The sequence below is a fragment of the Arachis duranensis genome, chromosome 1 (genome assembly GCF_000817695.3).
Source record: "Arachis duranensis cultivar V14167 chromosome 1, aradu.V14167.gnm2.J7QH, whole genome shotgun sequence".
NCBI lineage: Eukaryota > Viridiplantae > Streptophyta > Magnoliopsida > Fabales > Fabaceae > Arachis > Arachis duranensis.
Window position 1 is genome coordinate 71678005 of NC_029772.3, and position 18768 is coordinate 71696772.

At 36.3% G+C, this 18768-nt stretch overlaps 1 non-coding gene across 1 annotated transcript; it reads left to right on the forward strand.

Moving 5' to 3' along the window:
* Positions 1–716: 716 nt before the first annotated feature.
* LOC127743089 (small nucleolar RNA R71) lies at positions 717–824 on the forward strand. Its single transcript, XR_008004392.1, has one exon. It is a non-coding gene; the product is annotated as a small nucleolar RNA R71 (small nucleolar RNA).
* Positions 825–18768: the final 17944 nt, after the last annotated feature.

Genomic DNA, 18768 nt, shown 5'->3' on the forward strand with positions numbered 1-18768 from the left:
CAGTGTTACTTGGGAGAGTACTAGGAGGAGTTTCAGTGATTTTCATACTCAGCTGGCCCACTTGTGCCTCCAAATTTCTAATAGAGGACCTTGTTTCACTCATGAAACTTAAAGTGGCCTTAGACAGATCAGAGACTAAGTTTGCTAAGTTAGAGGTACTCTGCTCAGAATTCTCTATCTGTTACTGAGAAGATGATGGATAAGGCTTGCTATTGCTGAGCCTATTTCTTCCACCATTATTAAAGCTTGTTGAGGATTTTGTTAATCCTTCCATGAGAAATTTGGATGATTTCTCCATGATGAATTATAGGTGTTTCCATAAGGTTCACCCATATAATTTACCTCTGCTATTGCAGGGTCTCAGGATCATAAGCTTCTTCTTCAGAAGATGCCTCTTTAGTACTGTTGGATGCATTTTGCCATCCATTCAGACTTTGAGAAATCATGTTGACTTGCTGAGTCAACATTTTGTTCTAAGCCAATATGGCATTCAGAGCATCAATTTCAAGAACTCCCTTCCTTTGAGGCGTCCCATTACTCACGGAATTCCTCTCAAAAGTATACATGAATTGGTTATTTGCAACCATGTCAATGAGTTCTTGAGCTTCTGCAGGTGTTTTCTTTAGGTGAATGGATCCACCTACAGAATGGTCCAGTGACATCTTAGAGAACTCAAATAGACCATAATAAAATATATCCAGAATGGTCCACTCTGAAAGCATGTCAGAAGGACACCTTTTGGTCATCTGCTTGTATCTTTCCCAAGCTTCATTGAGGGATTCACCATCTTTTTGTTTGAAAGTATAAACATCCACTCTAAGCTTGCTCAGCTTTTGAGGAGGAAAGAACTTACCTAAGAAGGCCGTGACCAGCTTATCCCAAGAGTCCAGGCTATCTTTGGGTTGTGAGTCCAACTATGTTCTAGCTCTATCTCTTACAGTAAAAGGGAAAAGCATGAGCCTACAAACTTCAGGATCTACTTTGTTAGTCTTAACAGTCTCACAGATCTGCAAGAACTCAGTTAAAAACTGGTAGAGATCATCTGATGGAAGTCCATGGAACTTACAGTTCTGTTGTATTAGAGCAACCAGTTGAAGTTTCAGCTTAAAATTGTTTGCTCCAATGGTAGGGATTGAGATGCTTCTTCCATCAAACTTGGAAGTAGGTGTAGTGTAATCACCAAGCATCCTCCTTGCATTATTATTTTCGGCTGCCATCTCTTATTCTTTTTCAAAAATTTCTGTAAGGTTGTCTCTGGATTGTTGTAATTTAACTTCTCTTATTTTCCTCTTCAGGTTTAGAATCTGCTTCAACAAGAATATTCTTGTCCTTGCTCCTGCTCATATGAAAAAGAAGAGAACAGAAAATAATAATAGGGATCCTCTTTACCACAGTAGAGAGATTCCTTTATGTTAGTAGAAGAAAAAGCGAATAGAAGAAGGGAAAGGTAAGAATCCAAACACAAGGATGAAGATAGGTTCAGATTCTTGAGATGAAGAGAAGTGTTAGTAAATAAATAAATAAATAGAAGAAGATGAGGGGAAGAGAATTCGAAAATTAATTTTGAAAAAGGGTTAGTGATTTTCGAAAATTAAGAGAAGAAATAAAATTAAAATTAAAATTTGAAACAATTAATTAATTAATTAAAAGAATTTTGAAAAAGAAAGAGATTATTTTCGAAAATTAGAGAGGAAAAAGTAGTTAGGTGGTTTTGAAAAAGATAAGAAACAAACAAAAAGTCAATTAGCTAGTTGAAAAAGATTTGAAAATCAATTTTGAAAAGATAAGAAGTTAAAAAAGATATTTTGAAATCAAATTTTTGAAAAAGATAAAAAGATATGATTGAAAAAGATATTTTGAAAAAGATTTGATTTTTAATATTAAAATTTGATTACTTGACTAACAAGAAACTATAAGATATGATTCTAGAATTTAAAGATTGAACCTTTCTTAACAAGAAAATAACAAACTTCAAATTTTTGAATCAATCACATTAATTGTTAGTAAAGTTTTCAAAATTTTGAAATAAAGATAAGAAAAAAATTTTGAGAATAAATTTTAAAATTTCAAAAATAATAAAAAATGAAAAAGATTTGATTTTTGAAAAAGATTTTGAAAAGATAAGATTTTTAAATTTGAAATTTTGACTTGACTTGTAAGAAATAGCTAAGTTTTAAAAATTTTTTGACTAAGTCAACCCAATTTTCGAAATTTATGAGCAAAATAAGGAAAAGATAAATTTTTTTTTGAATTTTTAATGATGAGAGAGAAAAACAATAACAATGACCCACAATATGAAAATTATGAATCAAAACACATGATGCAAGCAAGAACACTATGAATGTCAAGATGAACACCAAGAACACTTTAAAAATCATGATGAACATCAAGAACATATTTTTGAAAAATTTTTTATGCAAAGAAAACATGCAAGACATCAAACTTAGAAATTTTTAATGCTTAGACACTATGAATGCAAAAATGCACATGAAAAACAATAAAAGACACAAAACAAGAAAACATCAAGATCAAACAAGAAGACTTACCAAGAACAACTTGAAAATCATGAAGAATGCAATGCATGAATTTTCGAAAAATTCTAAAAAAAGGATGAACATGCAATTGATACCAAACTTAAAATTAGACTTACGACTCAAACAAGAAACACAAAATTTTTTTTTATTATTATGATTTTATAGAATTTTTGTATCTATTTTTCAAAATTTTATAGGAAAAAGAAGATAAGAAGTTCAAAATTTTTAATAAGAATTCCAGGAATCTTTCAATGTTAGCCTAAAGCTCCAATCCAGGGGTTGGACATGGCTTAATAGCCAGCCAGCTTTAGGATATAAATCAGGCATGCAACAGCTGATATTTCATCCAACTCCATATACATGCCTTTTATGTTGACAAGTGGAAGCCTCAATCCAAAAGAATTTGAACATGGCTTTACAGACAGCCAGGCTTCAACATGTTACCATGAAACTCTAGAATTCATTCTTAAAAATTTAGAATAATTTTCGAAAACAAAAGGAAAAAATTTTTTGAAAGATTTTTGAAAATTTTTTGAAAATAAAACAAAAAGAAAATTACCTAATCTGAGCAACAAGATGAACCGACAGTTGTCCAAACTAGAACAATTCCCGACAACGGCGCCAAAAACTTGGTGCACGAAATTGTGATCTCTAATAATGGCATTCAACTTGATATGTGTGTTTATAACTCAGCACTTTCTTCACAACTTCGCACAACTAACCAGCAAGTGCACTGGGTCGTCCAAGTAATAAACCTTACGTGAGTAAGGGCCGATCCCACGGAGATTGTTGGTATGAAGCATGCTATGGTCATCTTGTAAATCTCAGTTAGGCGGATAATAAATGGTTATGGAGTTTTCGAATAATAATAATAAATAAACAGAAAATAAAGATAGAAATACTTATGTAAATCATTGGTGAGAATTTCAGATAAGTGTATGGAGATGCTTTGTCCCAATTGGATCTCTGTTTTCCTACTGCCTTCCTTCAATCCTTCTTACCCCTTTCCATGGCAAGCTGTATGTAGGGCATCACCGTTGTCAATGGCTACATCCCATCCTCTCAGTGAAAAATATCCAAATGCTCTTGTCACAGCACGGCTACTCATCTGCTGATTCTCGATCATGTCGGAATAGAATCCATTGATTCTTTTGTGTTTGTCATCATGCCCAACAATCGCGAGTTTGAAGCTCGTCACAGTCATTCAATCCTTGAATCCTACTCAAAATACCACAGACAAGGTTTAGACTTTCCGGATTCTCATGAATGCCGCCATCAATTCTAGCTTATACCACGAAGATTCTGATTAAGGAATCCAAGAGATATGCGTTTGGTCTAAGGTAGAACGGAAGTGGTTGTCAGTCACGCGTTCATAGGTGAGAATAATGATGAGTGTCACAGATCATCACATTCGTCATGGTGAAGTGCAACGAATATCTTAGAACAGGAATAAACTGATTTGAATAGAAAATAGTAATAATTGCATTGAAACTCGAGGTACAGCAGAGCTCCACACCCTTAATCTATGTTGTGTAGAAACTCCACCATTGAAAATACATAAGTGATGGTCCAGGCATGGACGAATGGCCATCCCCCATGAACGTGATCAAAGGATCATAAGGTAATCCAAAAATAATCCAAAGGTGTCTAATACAATAGTAAAATGTCCTATTTATACTAGACTAGTTACTAGGGTTTATAGAAATACGTAATTGATGCAGAAATCCCCTTCTGGGACCCACTTGGTGTGTGCTTGGGCTGAGCTTGAGCTTTACACGTGCAGAGGCTTCTTTTGGAGTTGAACGCCAAGTTGTAACGTGTTTTTGGTGTTCAACTCTGGTTCGTGATGTGTTTCTGGCGTTTGACTCCAGAATGCAGCATGGAACTGGCGTTGAGCGCCAGTTTGCATCATCTAATCTCAAATAAAGTATGAACTATTATATATTGCTGAAAAGCTCTGGATGTCTACTTTTCAACGCCGTTAAGAGCGCGCCATTCGGAGTTCTGTAGCTCCAAAAAGTCCATTTTGAGTGCAGGGAGGTCAGATTCCAACAGCATCAGCAGTCCTTTGTCAGCCTTCTTATCAGAGTTTTGCTCAGGTCCCTCAATTTCAGCCAGAAAATACCTGAAATCACAAAAAAACACACAAACTCATATTAAAATCCAGAAATGTGAATTTAGCATAAAAACTAATGAAAACATCCCTAAAAGTTGCTGGATCCTACTAGAAACTATCTAAAAATAATGCCAAAAAGCGTATAAATTATCCGCTCATCAGTCATAATTATACTAGTAGTAGTGTTACTAATTTGCTTTCCTATTTTGTAATTAATAATATATTATATGAGCCTGTTACCTTGTTAAAATGTTATCATTTTTACGGATAATTTTTTTTTAATACGTGTGTGGAATATATAGCAAGCCATTCATAACAAGCATCGATAGAAATATAAACACAACTAAAGCAGCAGATAACCAAACTCAAAATATACATCATGTACAATATCATACACAAACCCAGTCAGTTCACACCCTGTCATAGGCCACTACTAGTAAATATGTACAAATATAAACATATGACACCACAAGACCTGGCCCACAGAAAAAGCCTCTAAACTGGCGCCCAGCTAGCCTTAACAACTCTAAACACTCCTAATCTCTCGGTTGTGCTAACAAAAGTGAGAGACTACACAATGTCAACGTCAACGTCAATTCTAAGCCAAAGTGACATAAAAAAATGCTACTAATGATCTCTATCCCTAGTCATATATCGCCGTTAGGCAGGTTCCCATGGGGCCCACCTGCAGACAGGTCACTCCCTGACGATAGCTACTCCTTCTCAGGATTCTCTTCCTCCTCTTCCTTTAGCACCACTAAAATGTATTCAGTCCCACTAAATAAGTTGCTACCACTGCTTTCGTCTATATAAATAGGACCATTTGCATATATTGGTGCGAGTACCTCTCCCAAAGGCACATACTGGTCCTCTAACTATACTATACAAGTGGAGAAGGTGAATAAGCGACTCCATAGGTAAATTCCACTCGGGAGGTATTGTCGGCACATGTACATTAGCTGAGTAAAACTCAGGTACGTACGTGATGCGTGATCATCTTTTCTATCTTTTCCTAGTGAATTTGCATTTAAATTGTTGAGTTTAATCAAGAATTACTTTTAGCCACTATGGATGCTACTTTGAGTCTTGTGCAATTCTGTCTATTTTAGGTAGCATTTGGCTGGATTTGGAGCACAAGAATTAAAGGAGATAATCAGCAAGGAGCGACGCGTGCGCGTGATTTGGAGATTTGTGCAACGACGCGCGTGCGCGTACCTGACGCGTACACGTGAGAAGACCATCGACGCGTACGCGTACACGTGAGAAAACGCAGAAAATGCTGGGGGCGATTTCTGGGCCTCATTTTAGCACTCAAGTGAGGCGCAGCTCTCTGTCGAGTTAAGCGCCAATCCAGTGAAGCCAAGTGGTCCCACGTTACAAGGCGCAGATTATTCAATTAATTCTGATTTAACTTCAAATTTAATTTTTAAAATAGGAAAATATATTATTTTAATTTTAGAAAATAGATTTTCAAATTAATTAGGATTAGTTATAAAAAGGAGAAACTTTTCTTCTAGTAGGGGGATTCCATTAGGGGATTCTATTCTAATTTACATTCCGAACTTTACAGTTTACCTGAATCCTTATTTTTTTTCTTTCTGAACCATGAGCAACTAAACTTCTACTGTTAAGGTTAGGAACTCTGTCTATTGTATGGATTGATACTATTATTTTTCTATTTTAATTCATGTTTTGATTATATTTCAAGAATTGTTTTCGTTCTTTATCTTATGAATTTGGGTGGAACGAAAGTATGACCCTCTTTCTAATTGAGTTATTGTATAACTTGGAAAAGCTCTTTACTTGAACAACAGCTTGAAAACAATTTCTTGTAAATTCTAATTATCTGGACTTAACGGGATACGTGACATATAATCCTCTTATATCTGGGTAATTAAGATTTTTGTGGCATATAAACTGGAATTTAATCTTTACCCTCTAATTGAAATTAATTGACCAAGAAATTGGCGATTGATGAAAGTTAGAGGAGACTAGGAAGGTCTAAAGAATTAGAGTCTAGTCACATATAGTTTCCCATGAATTAAATCTTGCATGATTAAAATAGTTAGTAAGAAAAGTCAATCCAGAAAATAGATAACTCTAAAACCTTAACTGCCTTCTTCATATTGTTCTTCCCAACTTATTTACTTGCCTGTCTTTCTAATATTTTGAATTTATTGTTTAATATTTTTGAACACCAAAACACTCTTTTCTGCTTGCCTAACTAAGTAAATCATTTAACCGTTGTTGCTTAGTCCATCAATACTCATGGGATTGACTCTTACTCACCTGAGGTATTACTTGGTACGACTCGGTATATTTGCCGGTTAGTTTGTGGGTTATAAATTCCTCACCAGTACGCATCTCCTGGATCAGGCTCAAATGCTGCCTGATTCACCGGCTGAGTAGCGAGAAGGTATCTGGGACCATCAGAAAAAGGGTGTCCCCAAGCATCGGAGTGTAACCAAGAGAACGAAAACTCGTATGGTGCATCTGGGTCGAAATCTGGGCTATCAAGCGGGTGTGAAAAAGGACGGTCTCACAAAACATAAAGACATATATGATGGTCCGCAACATAAACATAATAACTGCCGAATACTGAATCCTCATAAATATATGGATGATCAAGCTCGTAGAAGAGAACTCCCGTCTCCATCTAAAGGGAAGAGAAGGGGTAAGAACTGAAAATTCCTTAGTAAGGTTGGGGTTGTTAGTTATGTTTGTTGATCCTTTATTATTACCAAAAAGCAGGACATAACAGTGAAAGCAAGATAATAACGAATGAAGCATACATAAAGATATTACAGACAAAAAATACAAAAAATAAAATATAAATAGAAAAAGTATACATTCATACAGAAAAGCATAACAGATGAAGATGCGCAACCAAATATGATGCATCTCTAATTCTAGTGAAGGCCATGAGCTCACTTGTCAGTTACATACCCGCTCCCGACGTCACCCAACATTAAATCTGGATATGGCTTCCAGTTGACATACCACTATAAGCTCCCCTGTCTTACAAGACAGCTCTCTCTAACTGACGTATACACACATATCCACTGTAAGCAATCTCTACCTTACATGTGCTGCACTCTAGTCGTGTATGTATCAATATCCACCGTAAGCAACCCTTCGTCTTAGTTTATAGGTGTAGCCTTCACTGGTTGTGTATCCCATAAAACTTTCTTTATTCATCATTAGTAACTTTTTTCTCTTTTAATATCTTTCTTTTCTCGTTATCTTCTCAGTTTGTTCTTTTCTTCTTTAAGAGTTTTATGAATAAAATTATAAGATTTTGGATTCTAAATTGTCTTTCTAAGACTTTTAAAAAATTATTATTTTGTCCTTAGTCTTTACTTGTAATTACCATTTTTCCTTTTTATTATTATTATATTATTATTAGCATTTTAATTTTTTCATTATTATAATAATACTTTACTATTTTATTATTAAAACTTTGATTTAATAATATTTTATTCTTAAACTTTTAGAAATTATAGTTTAATCCCAGAATTTATATCTATTTATTTTTTAGACTCTAAACCTTTTATAATTATATTTTTGACCCAATATTTTTATATAATTACTAAAATATCCCTATATTTTTTTATATTTACCAAAATATCCCTACACTTTTTGTGAATTCTCATTTTGTCCATGAAGTTTTTAATTAATACTCAAAATACCCTAGGTTTTCATATTACTCTTTTAACCTCAATTTTTTACTTATTTACCATTGTATCCTTAATATAAAAATCAGCTAGCTTATGTTACATAGAAAAACCGAACTTTAACCATGTTTCATCATGACTTTTAACCTTGATTTTAACATGTTTTTCAAGCTTTTCGATCACTACATTTTAGTTTCTTTTAACCTCAAACTTCATCCACCAATACCATATGAAAACCCCCATGTTTCAAGCTTAAAACCATCTCTTTTAAGCTTGCCAACAGTTCGGTTCCATGCTCCAACAAGATAACCAAATTGTCAAGCATTTAAACACCAAATTTTCATCACAAATCAAACATATAACCAACCAATTTTAAGTTTCAAACATCAATTCAACAATCACACAAACAAAATACAATTAATCATTAACAATTTTATCAAACCTTGCCTCTTAAATCAACCACCAAAAACCGGTTCTTCTAAGTGATTCCTAGTTCACTTTTTCACCTAGTTTTTAATCAAAACAAACTTTTTTAACCAAAGAACATGTGAAGGGAGTGATGAAGAGAAAATTGATCATGTAGTTTAGAATTTTACAAATGAATTCTCGTTGTAAGTATAGTTCTAAATCAACAAACAATTCCTTCAATCAAAAATTTTGTTTGTCACAAGAACAAACCCCAATAAAAATAATAACCGAAGTATTTAAATCTCGAGTCATCTGTCAAATAAATTGCAGGGTAATGTTCTTGTTATTGATTAGGAAGTATGTTTTGGGGTTTTCGGATCAACGAGCAAGAAATGTAAATGGCAACAGAAACAAACTAATAACTATGAAAGCTCTTGGCAAGGAATGAGAATTAGAAGTTCTATCCTCGTTATCATCATCAATTGTGATGAGAATTGTTCATTGCTCTACTTAGTTAACCTCTAACTATGAAAGAAAGTCAAGTGGATATCAACTTGAGATCACAAGTCCTAGCCAAATCATGATGAAAGACTAGCTTTAGTGATATTCAAGTCAACTAGCAACTTCCAATTATCAATCAACAAAGGAGTTAGATAACTCAAGTGTCACCAATTACTCAACCTAAGTCAAGAGGAGAAAAACCTACTCTAACATCCTTCCAAGCATTTTGTCAAACACTTGGAAGACATAAAAGGAAAGTAAGGTAAAATTGCAAGAATTAACAAAATCTACTAATACCTAATACAAGTAATAAACAACAATAACTAAAGAAAACAAGATCAACATGAAATACCTCAAATTGCATTAAAGGAAATTGAAATTGACAAGAGTATATCACAACAAAGTAAACAAAATAAAGGACATAACAACAAAAGATAAAAGAAACAAGATGTAGCAACAAAGAATTACAAGAGGAAGTAAATGGAAACAAGAATTAAACTAGATCTAAGAAAATCTTAATCTAAACCTAACCTAATTTCTAGAGAGAAGAGAGCGCTTCTCTCTCTAGAATTCTACCTAAAGCATCATCAAAACTCTACACTATGGCTAATTTTTTTCATCCCACTTCAATCCTTTGGGTTTAATAGTATCAGAGATGTGTTGGATTGGGCCTGGGAAGCTCAGAAATTGCCCCTAGCATTTTCACTTTAATGAAGTCACGTGCGAGCAATGACGTGTACGCGTGGGTCACACGTACGCGTCGCTTGGCATTTTGCTATCCACGCATACGCGTCATGTCACGTGTACGCGTTGCCATTCGACTCCATATTCCATGCGTGCACGTCGATGTGTGCATCCCAAATCCTTGGTTTCCCATGCGTTCTCCATTTTGCATGCTTTTCTCTTCAATCCTATGATCCATTCCTAGCTTTTTCAACCTGAATTCACTAACAAACACATCAAGGCATCTAACGAAATCAAAGAGAATTTAAAACTAATCAAATTAAAGGCTTAAAAAGCATGTTTTTACACTTAAGCACAAATTAAAGGAGAATTAGAAAACCATGCTATTTCATTGAATAAATGTGGAAAGAAGTTGATAAAACCCTCTAAATTCAAGACAAGATAAATCCTAAAAATGGGGTTTATCAGGGAGAACCTTTATCATGGAATAGAGATAGATTTCCTCACCTTTTTCTTGCTGAAAATGGTAATTCCTTAGTCCATAAGGTTCCTAGACAAGAGTTCCTAAGAGAAAACATAAAAAACAACAAGTTTTCATGGTTAACCTTGGTTGAACCATCGAAGGAAGATGAATAGCTAGCAAACCTCAACTTACCTTGTGAAAATTGATATAGTTGTGAAGAGAAGGAAGAGACACTTTAATTAGTTTAGATTTTTTGTGGGAGTTTTAGAGCTCTAGAAACCGAACCTTGAAGCTTGGATATCAATGGAGTTTCTCTAACTTTTCTTTCAAGAAATCTCAGTTGGAAGAAGAAGATAAGAATCTAGTGATGTCATTTTGGAGGGTAGGTCATGGCATTAATGGCTTAGTCACTTAGTTTTTAAGTTAAAATATCATCAAAGAGATAATTACTAAAGATAGATGTATTAGATCACTAATAATTACACTCCAAGAGGTAATTATATGAGCTACTAATATAAATAACACTAGTAATATGATTATCTCAGAGATAACAGATCTAAAAATATTAGCATAGCTAAGCTTATTGGAGAGTGCCGGCATTACCTTACCGGTAGATTTTGAGTCCGGTTATAATATTATTAAACTTATCTCTATTTTAACTAAAATAGATAAAATAATAATATAATAATAATAATATATTTTTATTTTTGTCACTTGAGATTTGGTTCTAGCTCATCAAACTGAGTCCAACACCGAAATCAGAATTTTGAAATTCCTAGCCAAAGTGGCTCAAAAAGTCAGTTTTTTGTGACTTTATCGACGTGCCTAGTTAGCTCAATAAAGGTGTGTGCTTATTGATGATGCAGTGTCTATACAATGGAGGTGCTTGCTTACTCAATGACGATGCAATGGAGGTTCCTACTTCACTAAACTTCCAAAAAATTTTCGTTTCTTCAAGAAAAAGTTTCATTTCTTCCCAAGGAGTCTCATTTCACCGAAAGCTAGGCCGTTACACTTCATAACCATCATTATTGGGAAATATTTGATACAAAGGAGATAGTTATGCCACATGGCCAAGAGACCGGATGGAGGATATTGGGCTCGATTAGGTTAATTGGATCATGTTTTCCTGGTGTTCTTGTAGGTCAGGCCTCCTCGTAGGAGCTCTACTTGCTTCACACTTATGGCGGGACATTGTTGTTTCTCATGATTCCTAAGAACGTCACCTCAACTCATATGCACATTAGTAGTTGAAAAGTTGATCATGCCCTTGCCCTTTCGCACTTCTATGAGTGAGAGTTACTTGCATCTTCACTCATCCCTTTTACCATTACTCCTAAAAACACAAGATCACTTTTAATTTCTTCCGGATTATTTTCTTTCCAAATTTCCTTATAATTATTTTTCCCTTTATTGCTTATGTTCATGGTATAGCAACCTTCATCGTTCTTTCTTTCTTTATCACTGCACTTTTCTACAACCCAAGCAAGCATATTTTCCTTTTGTTCTCTATGACTTTTCTGCATTACTTTGTTGCTTTTTTGCTCATTAGGGAGGAACGTTTGATTGTTAGGATGAAATAGGTACAATTAAGGGTTGCCACTATTGCTTCATTAGGCTAGGTAGGTGATTCTGAATAGAAGTCAGGATAAGTGAAATTTTTTCATTATTTTTTGTTGATTAGGGTCCCAGCAAGACTAACAAAGATGGTATCCCCTTATAGGTATGACAAGTTGGAGACCCGAACCTATTGTCACTCACGGTGTTATGTTCCCCTCTTTAGGTGTTCAAGATCGGTACCATTTGTGCACATCTGACGAAATGGGAACACCGTCCTAGCTTACCGAAAAAGATCTTTAAGAGCTTTACAACAGCGGGGCCATCTATGAAGGTGGCCTTGAGGAGAAACATTACAAACTCATTCTTCCCAACAACCAAGAACAGATATCTAAATATAAAGGAGTCACGAGTCCCTGAATAGCTATGGATCTGCTATCTAAACATTAGGAACTCCTTCTTCCATTTTACAGCTTTGTACAATCTCTTATGAAAAGGTGCTGGGTCCCTCCATCTCAGTTGCATCCGAACAGTTAGGCCGTTATTCGGTGCTCTGAATTGGTTTGTGAATACTTAGAGATCCCGATTATAGTTGGGGTCTTTCTGTATTTCTTCCTTCTTACCAACCCAACCTGAGAGAAAAAACATAAGAAGGGGTATTCTTCTTTTGCGCAATGCAAAATTAAAAGATGTTTGGGATATTCGAAGATTCATTTCATGGTTTTAAAGAACAGTACTTTAAGGTGAGATCGGTATGGGGTTGTCGTCCTTTCTGACTGACCCTCAAGGGAGAATGGAAGCACTTTGATGCTACTACTTCATCAATACCCACCTTTTGTCGGGCAATGAAGAATTTTCATGGATTTTGACTTCGCCACTCAGGCCAAATGGGCATATCGAAAGCTTCTCCATTCAGCTGCCATCGCCAAGAAGATAAAGTCAGCCTTGGCTTGATGTTACACCCTGGATTTGATGACAAGTCATCTTATGCTAGCTTTTCAAGCATTTTTCACTTGTTTCATTAGGTGTTATGCACTTTCTTGAGTTATAAGTAAGCCATTTGGGTAGAAATTCATGTATGCCTGTATTCATTCAACCATGAGTAATTCGATGCAATTTCATGGGAATTATACTATAATTACCTATATGCTAAGAATTATTAGAATTCTCATGATTTTAGCATAGCTTTGATGCATTTGTTGGTAGATAATAGGTGAAGAAAGGCATGGAGGAAGGTTGAAGAAAAGAGACTTGGAGAAGAGAAACAGAACATAAATTTGCTGAAGCTCACATTTGGGATGGCGTTGGGGGTCCAATGTTAACCCTAACGTAGTGAGAAAATGATCAATTCTGGGGCCAAAGGATTTTTGAGGTGTGCGTATGCTTACATGCCGCGTATGCGCAGAAACAGCAATTTTTGGCATCCGCGCGGAAGCGTACAACATGCGTATGCGTAAACGAGTATTTTTGGCTCATGTGCGCGGAAGCGCATGGTGCGCGTACGCGCAACAACTGGACGTTGGAGGTCCAACGTTACCTCAAACGCCACCTCCAACGCCCGCGACGCTCAGCCCAGAATTAAAATTGGAAAAAGTGGAATCGACGCGCACGCACCAATGCCGCGTACGCGTGCATGGGAAAAAAAAATCAATGAAAGCTTAAGCGCACGTTACGCGTATGCGTGGATCGGCGGACGTTGGCCCTCCAACGTTGGGTCAAACGCCAATGACAGCTGCAATTTTCTCTTTTTGCTGGTTTATTCTACATGAAGTTTGAGTCAATGTTGGCCTTCAAACGTTGACTCAAGCTTGAAGCACCAGCATCCAATTCTTACACGGATCTCTTCTCAAAACCCAGAGCAATCAATTGGAGCTATCTTCAACCCAATTCCATCAAGGCCAAAAGCCCAATTCAAGGCTTGAAGATCAAAAATAGAAAGTGTATAAATAGGAATTAGTTTGATTTAGAGAGTACCTTTTTTCATTTTTTTAGTTTTACTTTTGGCTCATTTTAGTTTTCACTTGAATTTGAGAAATTGGGTTTGAGATCTGGGTTTTCTTTTTCATTTTTCTTGCTTCTACATTTCTTACTTTTCGTTTTGAATCTTGGATTGAGAATTGAAAGAATTCTGGTTTATTCTTGATCTGAGATTTCTCTTTGTCTACTTTCTGCATAATTTCAAAGAATTGTGATTTGGATCTAAGTTTCCTTTACTACTTTCATCTCTATTTCTTCTGCAATTATTCTCTATTGGATCAAGGAAAAAATTGAGATCTAGACTTGTTTTCTAGTCTCATTCAACCACTGAGATCTTCAACTTCTCTTTTAGATTTTATAATTGAGTTGAATTTACTTTCTGTATTGCTTTTTCAAGCAATTTTCCTTTTATGTTTGAGATCTGCTGCATTTTAATTCATCCTTTACTTCTTTGTTGATTGTCATTTACTTTCTCTTGTTTAATTTCTAAAATCCCAGCTCCCAAAGCCCTTTACTATTCAAGCAATTTACATTTCTTTCACTTTAAGCTTCAGCCATTTACATTTCTTGCAATCTAAGTTTCAGTCATTTACATTACTCGTTCTTTAAGATTCATCTCAATTTACATTTCCTGCCCTTTTATTTACAGTCAATTATCCCTCTCCCTTTTAATTTCATGCAATTAGCTTCTGTTGGATACAAATCACTCAATTCAACACTTGTTTGCCTGACTTAATCAACCACTTAACTAAAATTGCTCAATCCTTCAATCCCTGTGGGATCGAGCTCACTCTAAGTGAGTTATTACTACTTGATGTGACCCGGTACACTTGCCGGTGAGTTTTGTGTTTGATCATTTTCCACACATCAAGTTTTTGGCGCTGCTGCCGGGGATTGATTAGATTGACAATGATTAAGTAAAGTGGTGGTCTAGATTAAGCATTTTTTCTTTGTTTTTCTTTATTCTTACTAAGCACATTGGTGCACGAAAATTACAGTCACACTTTGTAATTCCGCAGAACTAACCAGCAAGTGCACTAGGTCGTCCGCGTAAAACTTTACGTGAGTAAGGGTCGATCCCACGGAGATTGTCGGCTTGAAGCAAGCTATGTTTATCTTATTATTCTTAGTCAGGATATCAATAAGGGTTCTTAGTTTTAATTGTGAAAATTAAAAGAACATGAAATAAATACTTGTTATGCAGTAATGGAGAATGAGTTGGAGTTTTAGAGATGCTCTGTCTTCTGAACCTCTGCTTTCCCACTGTCTTCTTCTTCACGCACGCAAGGCTTCTTCCATGGCAAGCTGTATGTTGGTGGATCACCGTTGTCAATGGCTACCATCCGTCCTCTCAGTAAAAATGGTCAGTGTACATGGCTAATCATCTATTGGTTCTCACTTGTGTTGGAATAGGATCCAGTAATCCTTTTGCGTCTCTCACTACGCCCAACAGTCATGATTTTGAAGCTCGTCACTGTCATCCCTTTCCAGATCCTACTCGAAATACCACAGACAAGGTTTAGACTTTCCAGATCTCAGGAATACTGCCAATTGATTATAGCTTATACCACGAAGACTCTGGTCTCACGGATTGAACGCTCTGTTGTCAGGAGAGGCAGTCAAACTCGTGAACCAGAAACCCAAGAGATATACATTCAATCTAAGGTAGAACGGGAGTGATTGTCAGGCACGCATTCATAGGTTGAGAATGGTGATGAGTGTCACGGATCATCACATTCATCATGTTGAAGTGCGAATGAATATCTTAGAATAGAAACAAGCGTGATTGAATAGAAAACAGAAATAATTGCATTAATTCATCGAGACACAGCAGAGCTCCTCACCCCCAACCATGGGGTTTAGAGACTCATGCCGTCAAAGATATAAATTCAGATGTAAAAATGTCATGAGGTACAAAATAAATCTCTAAAAGTAGTTTTTATACTCAAATAGTAACCTAGGTTTTTCATAAAATGAGTAAACTAAGATAGATAGTGCAGAACTCCACTTCTGGGGCCCACTTGGTGTGTGTTGGGGCTGAGCATTGAAGCTTTCACGTGTAGAGGCCTTATTTGGAGTTGAACACCAGTTTGTAACTTGTTTCTGGTGTTTGACTCTTGCTTGCAACTTGTTTCTGGCGTTTAACGCCAGAATATGGCAGAAAGCTGGCTTTGAACGCCAGTTTGCATCATCTAAACTCGGGCAAAGTATAAAATATTATATATTACTGGAAAGCCCTGGATGTCTACTTTCCAACGCAATTAAGAGCACGCCATTTGGGTTTCTGTAGCTCCAAAAATTCCATTTCGAGTGCAAGGAGGTCAGAATCCAACAGCATCAGCAGTTCTTTATCAGCCTCTGAATCAGATTTTTGCTCAGGTCCCTCATTTTTAGCCAGAAAATACCTAAAATCACAGAAAAATACACAAACTCATAGAAAAGTCCAGAAATTTGATTTTTTCATAAAAACTAATAAAAATATACTAAAAGGTAGCTAGATCCTACAAAAAACTATATGAAAATACCCCCAAAAAGCGTATAAAATATCTGCTCATCACACATTAACTGTTTGAAACATTGTGTCACCTAACCATCTAACCACATTCTAACATTAGAATGTCCAGGTTTTATTTGGTTTGTTTGTGATTTTTGCAAGTCATGGAGGCTGAGGTGCGTGAAGAGGGGGTAACCAACCATGCTCAACCTGCAAGAAGGGTGTTGGCCTCTTACACTATCCCCAATGCAAGAAACTATGGGAGTAGCATCCTCACCCCAAATGTTCAGGAAAATGACTTTGAGTTGAAGCCTCAACTAATCACCTTGGTACAGAGCAATTGTGATTATGGAGGTGGCCCTCTTGAAGACCCCAACCAACAGTTGTCTATTTTCTTAAGGATTTGTGAAACGGTCAAGACAAATGGGGTTCATCCTGACATTTACAAATTACTTCTATTCCCATTTTCCTTGAGGGGCAATGCTACTCAATGGCTGGAAACCTTTCCCAAAGAGAGCATTAATAATTGGGATGAATTGGTGAGTAAATTCCTAGCCAAGTTCTACCCACCTCAGAGGGTCATCAAGCTAAAATCAGAGGTGTAAACATTCATTCAAATGGATGGAGAGTCACTGTATGATGCCTGGGAGAGATACAAGGCCTTAATCAGGAAATGTCCCCAGAAATGTTTAATGAGTTGGGTAGACTCCAAAACTTCTATGAAGGGTTGACCCAGAAAGCTCAGGAAGCATTAGATCATTCAGCAGGAGGCTCATTGCAGCTAATGAAGACAGCAGAGGAAGCTTAAAACCTCATAGAGATGGTGCCAAACAATCAATACTTCTTTGCTCATTAAAGACAATGCCAACCAGCCCAGAGAATGGGTGTGCTGGAGCTTGACGGTGTTGACATTCTCTTGGCACAAAATAAACAGATGCATCAACAGCTTCAGCAACAAATAGAAATGATGGCCAAGAAAATTGATAGACTGTAAGGTGCTGCAGTAAACACACAACGCCAATCTCAAACCTCACATGGGTGGAATCAATCTGAAGAAAGTTTTAGGACATTCAATTATGAGCAACAAAGCCCTAAGCAGGTGCAATGCATGAATAACACTTCAAGTTCATTTCAACACAATTTTCATGGTGATGCACACAAGACACCCTGGAAGACTCATTCTAATTCAAGATGGAGTGAGCATCAGAATCAAGGACAAAGGGACTTCAACTCTGGCAGTCTCAGCAACACAAATAACCATAACCATTCATCCAATAATACTAACCAATTCAAAAATTCACAAAATACATATCACCAACCCCATAACAACTCACAAAACTACGAGAATAACTTGTTTACATCCACATTCCACCCACAAAATACCTTTGCAGATGGTTCAAACAATTTCTAGAAACAACCATCTCACATTACACAACCACAACCAAATCCAAACTCTCAAAGAATCTCTAGTCTGAAGATGATGATGGAGAAACTCAGGAAAAATCAAGAAGCAGCAAGAAAAGATCAAGCCACAGCAAGCAAAAACCAAGAAGAGTCAATCAGAAATCTTAAGAGACACATGGGGCAAATGGCTAAACAAATTTCAGAAATGGGTGAGAAGAGAGCAAATACCTTTCCCAATGTCACTGAAAGGGACAAAGGAAAAGCTACAAAGTGGTAGGAGTGCAAAGCAATCATAGTGGAAAGCGAGGAGACTAGGGAGAAGGAAGCCATCAATCAAGAAAAACACAACAGAGAAGTTCCACAAGAAGAGACAGAAGAGAGAAGTGAAGAGGATAGAAAGACCAAGAATGCAAAAAGCTCAAAGAGAGACAAAAACATCCTTGAGCCATAGCTACAAGAGAAGAAGGAAGGGGTGAAGTCATATGTCCCCAAACTTCCATACCCTCAGAGGTTCAAAAAAGAAAATGAGGATAAGCAATACTAAAAGTTTCTAGAAATATTTAAGACTCTCAGCATCAATATTCCTTTCTTAGAAGCACTTGAACAGATGGCATTATATGCCAAATTTATGACAGAAGTGCTAACAAAGAAAAGATCCCTGAAGGAAGGACAGATTGTTGAGATGACAAAGGAATGTAGTACTATCCTCCAAAGAGAGTTGCCAGAGAAGAAAGATGATCCTGGGAGTTTTTACATACCTTGCACCATAGAAAACAAAACAATTGAGAAGTCATTATGTGACCCCAGTGCAAGCATAAACTTGATGCCGTTGTCTCTAATGAGAAAACTTCAAATTTCTGAGCTGAAGTCCACACGAATAGTTCTCCAAATGGCTGACAAATCCATTAAGCAAGCACTGGGAGTTGTGGAGAATGTGTTGGTAAAAGTGGAAAAAT